Genomic DNA, 14,898 nt, shown 5'->3' on the forward strand with positions numbered 1-14,898 from the left:
AGGAATGCATAGGAGAAGTGAAGGAGAGGCAAAAAGTTAAAAGGAGAAGAGAGGTCAGGAGGAAGATGGCAGAAAAGCAGATAGAGTAGTGATCCTTTTATGATATAGACCAGAAGAACACCTTAAGAAAAAGGCAAAAAGATTCAAAAGTGAGACTAAGCATACAGGTGGGCAGAGGGAAGAGCACCTAATGGAATTAAAGGGTTTGGTCAGGGAGGGGGGGAGATAAGAGGAAGAGGGAGGGGAGCTAAGGAATGAGTCTGAAGAAGGGGAACCAGGGGTATGGCAGAAAGGAAATAGGATGAAATAAGATCTAGGTAGGGAGTATACAGTTACATTTCCAATTTTGGGAAAGGTGGGAATGGAGAAGGGATTTGAACTGTTCATAGCTTGTAGTAACTCTTAGGAGGGAAGGAAGTGAGTTCCATTTTTTTGCTGTAGTGTAAGAAAGTAGGAGTTGGCCAGGGGGTCGCTTGGATCTGTACACAGATATGAGATTTTGGTGGCTAGATCTTAAGGGCCTTGGAGGAGTATATAAGGTCAAGCTATTGGATAATGCAGGGCAAGCAGTAGGGTTAAAAATTAGTTTGTGTGCAGTAGTAAGTTGGAGGAAATCGAGTTGATTAGGGAGTTCTAGCCATTGGAGCCTACGGAGGCAGATGCAATGGTGAGTTGAGTGGGGGGAGTTAGTAGCGAATTTGGCAATTTTATAGTAGCAACTTTCTAGTTTTGAGGAGATAGAAGTGGTGAGATTGGATAGAATAGGGGCACCATACAGTAGAGAAGGGAGAAGGAAGGTCGTGGCGAGAGTTTGTTTTGTAGATGGAGTAAGAAAGTTAGCATTTCTATAGAGCATACCGAGTTTCTGATAAGTTTTTTTTATGTTTATTTGAATATGATTATTAAAATTCAGGTGTTCATCAATGGTAACTCCGAGTAGTTTAGCACAACTAACAACTTCTATTGAGGAGTGGGAGAGGCTGGAGATTAAGAAGGAAGACTTGTCTAGAGTCATTGCTTTTGAGGGAGAGAAGAGAATGATGTGAGATTTGTTGGCATTAAGGGAAAGATGATTTTGAAGCATCCAATTTTCTGTGGTTGTAAAGGCCAATTGGGTTTTGGCTTGGAGCTCGGGAAGGCTAGGGGCAGAGCAGATAACCGTGGAGTCGTCTGCATATTGTACTATTTCAGCATGAGGAATTGAAGAGTGGAGATCATTGATAAAAATGTTAAAGAGTAGAGGCCCGAGTATAGAACCCTGCGGGACACCGGTAGGGGTAGGTAGGAATTTTGAGGTACCAGTATTCCATTTCACAGCTTGGGATCTATCAGAGAGATAGCTTCTGAACCAAGAAAGAGAGTTGTGGGAGAGATTGAGGTTAGAGAGGTGGTTGAGATGGAGAGAGTTGGATATTGTGTCAAAGGCCTTAGAAAGGTCAAGAAGAATAGTGGAGACAATATTTCCAGAGTCACGTGCTTGGTTGACAATTTCTAGGAAGGAATGAAGAGCAGTTATGGTACTGTGGCCAGGTCGGAACCCATGTTGAGTAGGAGCGAGGAGATGATTGTTGAGGAGGTAGGGCATGAGTTGTTGGTGGATACATTTTTCAAGTATTTTTGAAATTGGAGAAAGAATAGCTATCGGTCGGAAGTTAGAGATAGTATTATTTTTGCCTCCTTTATGGAGTGGCAGAATGTGGGCAGCACGCCAAAGTTTGGGGACATAAGATTCTTGGATGGATCTGTTTATGAGAATAGTGATAGGTATGGCAATGCCGTCTGCTGCGAGCTTGAGAAAGAGTGATGGGATGTTGTCAGGGGCATTTGAGCAGGGTTTGAGTTTGAAGAGAAGTTGTTTGATCCTGGTGGTAGACACGGGTTGTAGAATGAAAGTGGGATGAGGGTTAAGAGAGTTGGAATGAGGGATGTATGAAGAAGAAGGCTTTGGGTTAGGGGAATGGGAGGAAGTAGAGAAGGATTTAGTCAGTTGAGCTATGGAGCCAGTGAAAAAGGAGTTAAAGAGAGTTGCGATTTCAGTGTCTGTCTTATTATTGTCTGGACAGGGATTGGATTTTGTACCTGGATGTAAGAGTGAATTGATAGAGTTCCAGAATTTTTTGGGATTGTTAGTGAGGGTAGACTGAAGTTTGTTGTGGTAAGATTTCTTATCATTCATAATGAGTTTTTTAGCATGATTACGGAGTTGCTTAAATTGCAGTAAAGAGGCTGGGTTTTTATTTTTATTATATAGTTTCCAAGTTTTGTCCCTTTGTCTCATAAGAGTTTTGGTATCTTTAGTTAGCCAAGGGGCAGAGTTGAACTTTATTCTTTTTGTACGGGGGGGGGGGCTTGGGAATCTGTTGGGTTTTTCAGTCAATAAAGGCTGGGAGATGATCACTTAATGAGTTTGGTAAGGTACCAGAGTTGGAGATATAGTCAGAGTGGTTGACTAGAATCCAGTCCAAGATGGACCCAGAAGGTTTAGTTTTGTTAGGTCTGGTAATGTTGTTTATTAGTTGAGTAAAGTTATAAAGATAGATAGATTGAGATGGAGTATTATTATTAATTATATTCCAATCAATATTTACATCACCTAGAATGATAGTCTCTTGTTTAATGTTGTTTGAACCCCAACAGAGAATATTTTCAAGGGTGGACATGTTGTCTCCGGGAGGGATATAGATGGTTATTATACAGATACTTTTGAAGTTGTTTAATTTGAGGATTCCTATGACTAGTTCTGCATTATTAAAGTTAGGAATGGTATTTTGGTAAGGGCTGAGATTTAGCAGGCAGTTGTAGACTAAGGCTACACCACCTCCTTTTTTGTTTTGGCGATCGGACCTGAGAGCATGGTAGCCAGGTGGTAGAATTTCAGAGTTAGTAGTTTGGGGTTTTAGCCAGGTTTCTGTTACTCCAACTATGTCTGGTTCAGTAATATTTAGCCAGGCATGGAAGTTTGTTATTTTGTTATTAATGCTCTGGGTATTGATGGTAATAACTTTAAGGCATTTGAGATTGTGTCTATCTGTGGAGGAAGTGGGAGAGAGAATATTAGTTGGTGTAGGCCCAGGGTTGGGATGGACATCTCCTGCACGGGCAAGACATGATAAAGGATACAGAAGTTGAGACTTAGAATGGAGGAGTAAAGTAAGAGGGATATGTAATTTAAATTTGAAAGAGGGATATTTTATGTAAACTGTATGGATTTTTAGCTTAAAGTAATGAAATGGATTTGGTTGAAGGAGGGAGGGGGATATAAAATAAAAATGGAGGGTTGGATGTTGTGGATAGCAAATAGTGGAGGGAGAGTGTAGTGGAAAAGAGGCGGGTAGTGTGGAATAGGAATAGGAAGATGCATTATACAGAGTGAAAAGGAGGAAAAGCCATGTAAATGAGGTGAGGTAGTGTGGAAGAGGCATTGAAGATTAGGGTAGGATAGATATTAGAAGAGTGGGTTGGGTTGGCTGAGAAGTTTAGAGATGTAGGGAGGGGATGTAGGAGAGAGAGCAGCTAGGAAAGGAGAGGGAGAGGTGTGGTTTAAAGAGAATCCTCTAGGCGGGGGAGGAGCAATGAGATGGGATAGGTAGAGTGCAATGGGGAGGAGACAGGAAGGGACTATAAATGTAGATGCACTGGGGGTGGGTGGGATATGGGGGTAGGGTAGGGGAGCGGAGTGAGCCCGCAGGGCGAACGGAGTGGGTAGAAACCACCAGGTGAGATAAGAAAGGAGACAATCAAAAAGGCAGATATGTAAAGTAAAATAGGTATTTAACTGGCTAGAAGAGAAGGATAGAAACCAGAGTGAACCAGATAGATGAATAGTGTAAGGTAAAAGTAAGACAGAAAAAAAGCATACAGTGGGGGCAGAAAAGAAAGGGTAGAGAGAAGAAGAAATGGTAAGTTACAGATAAAAAAAAATAGTAGAGTTATAAGGGATAAAGATGTACAATAAGGTAGAGTAGAAGTTACAGGAAAAGAGAAAACAGCATGTACCGGCTATGAAATGAGACAAGGACTGATTTGGGCCAGAGAAGGTGGGAGAAAGAAAGCCGAGGTGGGGGGGGCACCTACAGTGCAGAGAAAGTAAGTAGGAGGGAGGAGGGATAAAAGTGCACCAGGACAGTAGAGGGGTAAAGGGGAGTAGAAATACGTGGCAGGGAGAGCTGTTAACACTGGGGGAGGGGGGCTGAGAAAGGGTGGAACTGGCTGCTGGAGACTGAGGCACAGGCTAAACTAAAACCTCTTATAGGAATACCCACTAAGAGCCCAAATGGGTCAGTATTACAGCGCTCAAACCTACTTTCTGTTCCTGGAGCAGACTGATACTTTTTAAGGTTTGAGGCAGACCAAGTTGCAGTCACTTTAGGCTGACCAGGTTCGATAGTCACCAGATGGGAGGAGGTTAGGAATAGGAGTCTGTACCGCTATTAGCTTTGGGGAGAAGGAGGGCAAGAGGAGAAAAAGAAAAGGAAGCAAAGTTAGCACATAACTCTTATCAGAACTTCAAATAATCAACATTACACATATATCTTATTTGAGATTCATATAAACAACATTAACCAACAATGGAAAACAATCACAGTGGTAACAACAAAGCAAACATGAGTATACACATTAAAATCCAGGTCTCTAATATTTACTGTAACTTGTTCAAAATACACTAGCCTGGTACCCCTGATGTCAATTGCATTAGATAGAAAAAGTACATATTCTAGCAATAAATAGAGAGCTAAATGTAATTGAAATCCCTCGTGCATTGAAGCAAGTATTGAAGAATATGGGGTAAATTGGGTGCTGCTGTGCCCATCCCCTGAATTTGGCTCCAGGAACAGAATCTTTTCCATTTTTCAGCATAGGATTTTCTAGTACTAGGCCTCCTTGCCTCAGGAATGACATCCACAACTTTCTTACTGAGGGATGGTAATGGAGAGATCAGGTAATTAGCCAGGCTGCCAGGTTCAGGGTTTGAAGCTGTGGGTGTAGAATCTGGAAATTCTGCAGGGACAGCAAGGCAGGGGTCTGAGGCAGATGCCATGGTGCCAGCAGTGACACACTGCGCAAGAGGGGTACCAGTGTTGGCGTGGCCAGTCTGGTGCAATCAGTATTGCCCTTGGTTTGTTCTGTTTGATCTTTAGCAGTACCTTGGAGAGGAGAGGCAGAGGGGAAAGGCATAAACTGATAGGTTTTTCCAGGTGAAGAACAGGGCATCCACTTTCCAAGCTTTTTTGTGGGGAATCCTTGTGCAGCATTTGTCCAATTGGTAGTTCTGGGGGGAGGCAAACATGTCTTTCTCTGGGCTCCCCCATTTGTTTCTCAACATGTTGAATATCTTTGGTTCCAGTTTCCACTCGTGGGTCCATGAGATTTCTGCTTAGGTCATCTGCCAGTGTATTTAGCTTTCCTGGTAGGAATTGAGCCTGTAGGTGCACTTGGTAGCTCAATGCTGTGTTCCACAGAGCTATGGCTAGTCTGGAGAGAGGGTTTGAGTGGGTTCCCACCTGCTTGTTTATGTACCACATAACAGTGGTGTTGTCCGTTTTACCAATAATTGTCCTGGAAGAATGTGGTCCTTGAAGGCTGTCAGAGCATTCTGTACATCTAACATTTCTTTTTGATTGATATGTAGGTGCATTGGACATGGGTTCCATTTGCCCTGAATGCACTGCCCTGCCAAGTGAGCCCCCCATGCATAGTCTGATGCATCTGTTGTTAGGGTTTGGGTGGCAGGGGGTAGAGTGAATGGCAGTCCCTGGTTTTGGTGGCAGGCCTCTGCCCACCAAAGGAACTCTGCAGACAAGATATAATAGGAATCATTGATTCTAGATCCTGAGAATGTTGACACCATAGGCTTTTTAGATACCATTGTAGTTTCCTCATATGCAGTTTTGCATTTGGAATTAGTAGAATGCAACAGGCCATGAACCCCAGGGCTTGCAGTATTTTCCTTGCAGATAGCTGGGTCTTTGTGGCCAGTAGTTTGAAGGAGACTGTCAAATGAACTTGTTTCTCTGGCGTGAGGTAGGCCATCTGGGAAGTTGTATTCAAGCTTACTCCCAGGAATACAATTTGTTGGCAGGGTACAAGATGTGATTTCTTTTAGTTTATGGTGTACCCCAGAGACGTTAGCAATTTCTTTACAAATGTCAGATGATTTAATAGTATGTCCTGGCTTTCTGCCTGAATTAGACAAGGTATGGGTATATTTAACTATTTCTTTGCCTGCAAAATGCAATGACTGGAGCTAGGCACTTTGTGAATACCCTGGGTGCAGCAGATAAGCCAAAGGGCAGTGCAGAGAATTGATAGTGCATGTAGCCTGCTCTGAAGTGTAGGTATTTTCTGCAAGATTCCCTTATTGGGATGTGCAGGTAGGCTTCCTTTAAATCCAGTGTTGCCAACCATGTAACATTGCCTAGCATGGGAAGCAGCTGATGAAGACTTAGCATCTTGAATTTTGGGATTACCAAAAAAGTGTTTAGGAGACAGGTCCAGGATAGGACGCCAGGAATTGTCTTTTCTGGGTACCAGGAAAAGTCTTGAGTAGAAACCTTGCTCCCATTCTTCTTCTGGGACCCTGATGCTTAAAAGAGAGAGAAATTGCTTTTGAGCCTCTGCCCACTGATTTGGGAGTAGGTCTAGCCAACCATTTGGGGATGGTAAGGAGTGGAAGTGGAATCTGTATCCTTGGGAAACTATATTTAAAACCCATTTGTCCTGGGTAATGAGTTCCCAATTTTTTGCATGCAGGGCAATCTTTCCCCCTAAAGGAACAGTCAGTTGAGCAGGGCTTGGAAGGTTTAAAGTTAAGTCATTGAGACAGTTTACCATAGTGGGGAGTCTTACTACTCCCTGCTTTGGAAGTGGGAGCCCCCCCCCCCACTGCTTAGGCCTGTGAGTACCTTGGGACTGAAGCCTGGGTGCTCTGCTGGTTCTGGGTTTGGACTGAGAAAGCTTGGAAGAGGAAGGAAAGGACAAATTATTAGAGGGCCAATGCCTACTAAATCTGGGAGGCTGTACTTGCAGGAAATCTTTAACAGTTTGCATAGATTTAGCTTTTTCCTCCATCTTTTTAAGTACTTCTGCTTTGCTGCCAAACAGGTGGTCTTGGTTTAAGGGAGCGTCCAGCTGTTGTTGTGTCTTTTGGCTTATCCTGGTTAGAGGTCGCCACAGCGGATCTCTGGTCCGCTAATGTTTGGTAGTGGATTTTTACGTGCCGAGTTACCAGCCCTGACGCACAACCTTCAACGAAGGCACGCCCATTCACGTATGCCTCCACACAGAAGACGCTCTAGCTGAGAATTGAACGGGACAACGTCTTGCTGTGAGGCGACAATGCTACCGGAGCATCCAGTAATTTAGCTTTAACATGATCTGGCAAAGATTGCTCCTTAAGCCAAGCGTGCCTTTTAAGTACAGACCCAGTGACAGCAGCCCTGCAAGACCCCTCTAATGAATCAAAACTACATTGCGAAGTATGTTTTCCAACTTGTTTTCAGTATGGCAGTTATGGGAGGCATCATGCTTGCTGATGGATACTGTTATACATTTTTGGCATTTAAATTTAGGCCATAGTTTTAAACACCAGCTATATGTTTGGAAAAGACCATCCTGGAGGATATTGGTGTCTTCTGGAGAGTTTATGATGGCACAAAGTTTACAGTCATCTTCAAACTTGGTCACCAATAAGCCCTTAATATTAGCTTTGACCTCAGAACAGGAGGAGTGGCCCAATGACCAAACTAATTTGGAGAAGGTAGAGACACCCACCCTAATTTCCTGGGTTTAGTTTGTAAGCCAGTTTGTTATCCAATGAGTAACATAGGGATTTAGTTTCAGCTGGGAGCATTTATCAACTAATCCTGAATATGGGGTTGTGATGAATGCCTTTGCAAGGTCTAGATATGTGGTATGTACAAGATTTCCCCCTCATTCATTGCTTCAGTTATATTCTTGAAAACTTCAACCAGATTAAGAAGGTATTCCTCCCCTCGTTTAGCACAAACCCCTTAGAAGCTGTGTTCTTGGCCTTGGATAGTGCTTTTCGATCTTTCCACCAGTTCAGTTTCTCTTTCTGTTCATCTGAACTGGGAAGAAAACTAACTGAAAAGAACACCATGAAAATAAATAAAATTATTGTTTTTGACAGGGAGGAGTGAATGCTTTTCAGAGCTACCTTAACGTTATGACAGAATAGCATCCACAGAAGAAGATGATTGTAAGTGTCAAGATGCAAACTTTTCTTTAATGTACATTCCTCATAGGATTATTGATGTATACTAGCTAGCCATCATATGGATCTTTTAATGCATCTGACAAGTTTTGGTACCCTAGGACTATTTTAAAGGGTATATGTAGGCTAGGGCTTGGGTGGTCAAACATTTACAGGCTGCCTCTATCTATTGGAGACATAGATGATGGATCAGTGGTGAACTTCCAATTCCCCATCCAGATTATGCTTGAACTGGGTTAGTGACCTTCTCAGAGATGTCCATCAGGTTGAGAAGGCATAATCTGCCCTTGATTAAACCAAACTGCATAGGATCCAGTGAATGAAGGTTTCCTGTGTCATTGTTAATCATTTCCATGATAATTCTTTCCATGGCTTTGTACATAGTACTAGTCAGACTTATAGACCTGTAGCTGCTGGGGTCTGTAGATGATCCTTTGTGGTAGAGAGAGATGACTGTTGCACTTCTTCATTCATGTGGCACAAGGTCTGTCTGGAGGCTATGGTTATATAGTGACTCCAATCATCCTGATAGGTCCTGTTTCATCGATACTGTGTTCTTGGTCTTGGAGAGTTCATTGAGGACCTGCTCCTTGTGATAGAAGGGGGGGTTGTTTAATCATTTTTTTTCAGGGTTGGCTGTGGGGGGGATAGAAAGGTAAAACTAGATTTGAATTTATCAGCCAGAAGATTTGTTATATCTTCCATCTCAGTGTAAATGGCTTCATTTACAGTGAGTACTGCACATTTTTGTGCACTGTCTTTGAGGTCGCAGACATAGCTAAAGAAAGCCTAGTGGTAGTCTTTGGCCTGTGAGACTATTTTTATGCCAAATGTAGCTTTGCTAAACTTGATTTACCCTCTGAATTGTTCATTTAGATTATTGAGAAAGTTTTTATTCTGATGGGCATTGGGCTTCCTAAATTTTGCCACAACTTTTTTCCTTTTGTTATATAACATATTGATATTGGGATTCCATCAGTATGGCTTTTTTTCTTAATCTTGTCCTCTGCTTATTCCTGGTAGGTGCAGCTTTCTCAATGCATCTCTTAACATATTGCAGTGTTCGCAGGGTTTGGGGAAGCTTGAAACTTTGCCAGGTTATCACTGAATAGTATGAAGTTTGCCTTAGAATTGTTCCTAAACTCAGGGTTAGCTGGTGTCCCAGGTTTTATTTTTATTTCAAAGGAGGCAGCTTTATGGTCTGTCTTCCTAATGAGTATATGGATTCTTTTGTAAAGAAGTTGGACTAAACATGTGGAAGCCATTGTGTCTCTGCACTGTCAGGGTACACTCTGCAGCTTTAAACCACGTTTTGTAACTGCACAAACATCAGCATTCTCCAGGTGAAAATAGTTTGGAGGGAGTGAAACATCTTGTTTAAACTCCTGGCATTGAGCAGTAACGCCTTGAGATTTTCTTGGGTTGGTTTTCCTATGTTTGCATGTTTCTCAGTTTGGAATTGCCTAAACAAGGCACTATGAGAAGGACGATATTTTAGCCAGTATTGAAAAGCACAGAGGGGACAGGTGCAAACCATCGCTGGCAAAGCAGGATGATCTATTTACCATATCCTTCCCCCTCTGACAAATGTTGTACCCCTTTGGAGTGACACCAGAAACTAAGCCAATTATTTAAAGTCAGTTATCTTCTGTTCATGTTGTGGCATCTTCTTTCTTGGAGAAAGTAGAATGCTGTTCAACAGTAGGTTCACGATACACCCCCACTAATTACATATATGAATTTTGATATCGCACTATAGTGGGAAAGGTTCAGGTCCCTGATCTCCACTGTACCATGATATCACATTGCATGTTTCCTCTTACTCAACATTTCCAGTGTCAGCTTTTTCCACTTGATGTCTACATCCATAGAGCTATTGTTTTGTATCCCTAGGCTTATACTAGTCTGGGACACAAAGTCCCAGAGCTCCATCATGTCTCTCTTCATACAGTCCTGGGAGGTACATCTCAACTCATTTACACCTACATGGACTATCACTTAGTCATACTGTTAATTCTAGTCCAACAACCTGAGTGGTTGTGTGATTTATGCAAATAGACACACAAATCTGCATGGTGGATGACTATAACTTATAAATACATATGTTCTCATCTGGTACTTTCTTATAACAAACACTAGCAATGGTGTCAAACTGCTGAAAACACCTGCTTTTAATACCTATATTTTCCATACTGAACGCTTTGCTCTTATTAAATGAGGTCCACCAGCATAGACTAAAACATCTGCTGACAAGAACCTGCAATTGTATTTATTTATTTTATATATTTATTTATTGATATTTGATTACTGGGAAGTTCCAGCTGGGTAGGAGACCATTTTCGAGGAGGTCCAGGCAGAAAAGGTCTTTAGTATTACAAAACATTTTAAAAATACTTAAAAGAATTTTACAGTCATTAAAAGTAATACAAAAATAAATACAGTTTATACCAAATTAGACATAACATGAAAACATAGAGTAAATACAAGTTGTATGATGATGATTTAACAGTTAAAGACATTTTAGCTTGTTTATAGGGAAATTAAAGGTAAGTTAGTATAATACAAACAGGAATTGCAATACGAAGTGAGAGAAAAGCAGGCTTATGGTATATTTAGACAGAAAGCCTGGGAGAAAAATTGAAAGAAATAAGGATGTGAGCGAAGAAGGGAGAATACGGAGATATAAGATATGAATGGATATTTTTCATATTTAGGGATATAAGGTATCTTGGTGTTGAACAAGAAAGTACAGTTGTGTTTATTCACCATAAATGTAGATGTTTGAGTGTATTCACTGTTGCAGTCATCACATTGCTGTCTCATCTTCCATGACGTCAGATAGTCAGGGCTATAAAGCATGCAGCCCATGCCATTACATCAGTTTTTCTTGCCCCAGATGTCAGATGCCCCCATAATGGGAAGCAATTATATACAAGGTTACACCTCCAACAATAAAGCAAATACACCAAAAAGCTTTAAGCATAGTAAACAAGAATAGAGGTATAGTCAATATAAGTCAGAGGGCTGGAGGGAGGGTAACCAGGACTACAACAGTGAGTACACTCAAACATCTCCATTTATGGTAAGTGTACACAACTGTACTATGTTCTTCATGTTTCACTGTTGCAGTCATCACATTTGGGTAGATTCTCAAAGCTAAGGATGGGAGGAGGTAATTAGATAGCATTAGGACCAGCTATAAGGCCCTGCAAGACTGCAGTGGCAAAGTCAGGTCTGGATTTAGAAAAAAGTGGCAAGTGTTAATGCTTGGTGAAGGTATGTACAGAACTCCAGGTAGCAGCTTCTAGGGTGTCCCTGGTAGGGACACCTCTGAGAAAGGCTGTAGAGGTAGATGCAGCCCTGGTTGAATGTGATCTTATCCCCTGTGGGGTAGGTTTTCCATGGTACTTAGAGCAGAAATGAATGCAATGGCCTATCCACTTAGAAATCATTTGCTTTGAAATGGCCTTCCCCTCTGCCCCTGCAGCAAATGCAACTAGCAGCTGTTCAGATTTCCTGAGAGTCTTAGTCCTGTCCAAGTAAAATCTAAGTTGTCTGTGCACATCCAAGGAGTGCAGTATTCGTTCCCCTTTGTTCTGTGGATTAGAAAAGAAGGTTGGCAAATAAATGGACTGATAAAGGGCCAAACTGGATACCACCTTAGGCATGAAGGAGAGATTGGTCCTGAAGGACACCCTGTCAACATGAAAGATGATGAAAGGCTCCACTGCCATGATGGCCTGTAATTCAGGCACCCTTCTTGCTGAAGTGATGGCTAGAAGGAAGGCTGTTTTCCAAGAAAGGAATTTCAACTCTGCATTTGCAGCTCGCTCAAATGGAGGCAGAGTGAGCTTTCCAATACAAAGTTAAGGTCCCAGGCTGGAGTAGGGGCTTTTCTGGGTGGTTTTAAGTTTTTGGCCACTCTGAGGAATTGCTTCAGCAGTGGATGAGAGAAGAGGGGTGGTTCTGTATTGTAATGAGCTGAAATGGTTGAGGCATGAATTTTGATGGAGGAAAAGGAAAGGCCCTTGTGAAGCATCTCAGTTAAGTATTATTTATTTATTTATTTATTTCCAGTTTGATAACCGGGGAAGTCCACTGGGCTCGAAAGCCCGTTTTCAGTGGAGGCCCGGGGAGAAAAGCTCCATGATAATACAATGAAGTAATACATTGCACACAAAAATACAAGCATACATTGATGATAATAAACTAATACATTATTCACAAAAACACTCTGAGTTCTAATAGCACAATATTTTAACAATTCTTCAAAGATGAGGTACATTAGGCAGTATACATAAGAAAATCTTGTTTTTATGCAACTATAATGTTAAGTGGAGAAGTAAAGAAGAAGGAAAATATAGAATGAGTTTGAATGCAAGAGCAGGAATGCATAGGAGAAGTGAAGGAGAGGCAAAAAGTTAAAAGGAGAAGAGAGGTCAGGAGGAAGATGGCAGAAAAGCAGATAGAGTAGTGATCCTTTTATGATATAGACCAGAAGAACACCTTAAGAAAAAGGCAAAAAGATTCAAAAGTGAGACTAAGCATACAGGTGGGCAGAGGGAAGAGCACCTAATGGAATTAAAGGGTTTGGTCAGGCAGGGGGAGATAAGAGGAAGAGGGAGGGGAGCTAAGGAATGAGTCTGAAGAAGGGGAACCAGGGGTATGGCAGAAAGGAAATAGGATGAAATAAGATCTAGGTAGGGAGTATACAGTTACATTTCCAATTTTGGGAAAGGTGGGAATGGAGAAGGGATTTGAACTGTTCATAGCTTGTAGTAACTCTTAGGAGGGAAGGAAGTGAGTTCCATTTTTTTGCTGTAGTGTAAGAAAGTAGGAGTTGGCCAGGGGGTCGCTTGGATCTGTACACAGATATGAGATTTTGGTGGCTAGATCTTAAGGGCCTTGGAGGAGTATATAAGGTCAAGCTATTGGATAATGCAGGGCAAGCAGTAGGGTTAAAAATTAGTTTGTGTGCAGTAGTAAGTTGGAGGAAATCGAGTTGATTAGGGAGTTCTAGCCATTGGAGCCTACGGAGGCAGATGCAATGGTGAGTTGAGTGGGGGGAGTTAGTAGCGAATTTGGCAATTTTATAGTAGCAACTTTCTAGTTTTGAGGAGATAGAAGTGGTGAGATTGGATAGAATAGGGGCACCATACAGTAGAGAAGGGAGAAGGAAGGTCGTGGCGAGAGTTTGTTTTGTAGATGGAGTAAGAAAGTTAGCATTTCTATAGAGCATACCGAGTTTCTGATAAGTTTTTTTTATGTTTATTTGAATATGATTATTAAAATTCAGGTGTTCATCAATGGTAACTCCGAGTAGTTTAGCACAACTAACAACTTCTATTGAGGAGTGGGAGAGGCTGGAGATTAAGAAGGAAGACTTGTCTAGAGTCATTGCTTTTGAGGGAGAGAAGAGAATGATGTGAGATTTGTTGGCATTAAGGGAAAGATGATTTTGAAGCATCCAATTTTCTGTGGTTGTAAAGGCCAATTGGGTTTTGGCTTGGAGCTCGGGAAGGCTAGGGGCAGAGCAGATAACCGTGGAGTCGTCTGCATATTGTACTATTTCAGCATGAGGAATTGAAGAGTGGAGATCATTGATAAAAATGTTAAAGAGTAGAGGCCCGAGTATAGAACCCTCGGGACACCGGTAGGGGTAGGTAGGAATTTTGAGGTACCAGTATTCCATTTCACAGCTTGGGATCTATCAGAGAGATAGCTTCTGAACCAAGAAAGAGAGTTGTGGGAGAGATTGAGGTTAGAGAGGTGGTTGAGATGGAGAGAGTTGGATATTGTGTCAAAGGCCTTAGAAAGGTCAAGAAGAATAGTGGAGACAATATTTCCAGAGTCACGTGCTTGGTTGACAATTTCTAGGAAGGAATGAAGAGCAGTTATGGTACTGTGGCCAGGTCGGAACCCATGTTGAGTAGGAGCGAGGAGATGATTGTTGAGGAGGTAGGGCATGAGTTGTTGGTGGATACATTTTTCAAGTATTTTTGAAATTGGAGAAAGAATAGCTATCGGTTGGAAGTTAGAGATAGTATTATTTTTGCCTCCTTTATGGAGTGGCAGAATGTGGGCAGCACGCCAAAGTTTGGGGACATAAGATTCTTGGATGGATCTGTTTATGAGAATAGTGATAGGTATGGCAATGCCGTCTGCTGCGAGCTTGAGAAAGAGTGATGGGATGTTGTCAGGGGCATTTGAGCAGGGTTTGAGTTTGAAAAGAAGTTGTTTGATCCTGGTGGTAGACACGGGTTGTAGAATGAAAGTGGGATGAGGGTTAAGAGAGTTGGAATGAGGGATGTATGAAGAAGAAGGCTTTGGGTTAGGGGAATGGGAGGAAGTAGAGAAGGATTTAGTCAGTTGAGCTATGGAGCCAGTGAAAAAGGAGTTAAAGAGAGTTGCGATTTCAGTGTCTGTCTTATTATTGTCTGGACAGGGATTGGATTTTGTACCTGGATGTAAGAGTGAATTGATAGAGTTCCAGAATTTTTTGGGATTGTTAGTGAGGGTAGACTGAAGTTTGTTGTGGTAAGATTTCTTATCATTCATAATGAGTTTTTTAGCATGATTACGGAGTTGCTTAAATTGCAGTAAAGAGGCTGGGTTTTTATTTTTATTATATAGTTTCCAAGTTTTGTCCCTTTGTCTCATAAGAG

This window comes from Protopterus annectens, chromosome 7.part0, assembly GCF_019279795.1.
Source record: "Protopterus annectens isolate FY-2018-M chromosome 7.part0, PAN1.0, whole genome shotgun sequence".
NCBI lineage: Eukaryota > Metazoa > Chordata > Ceratodontiformes > Protopteridae > Protopterus > Protopterus annectens.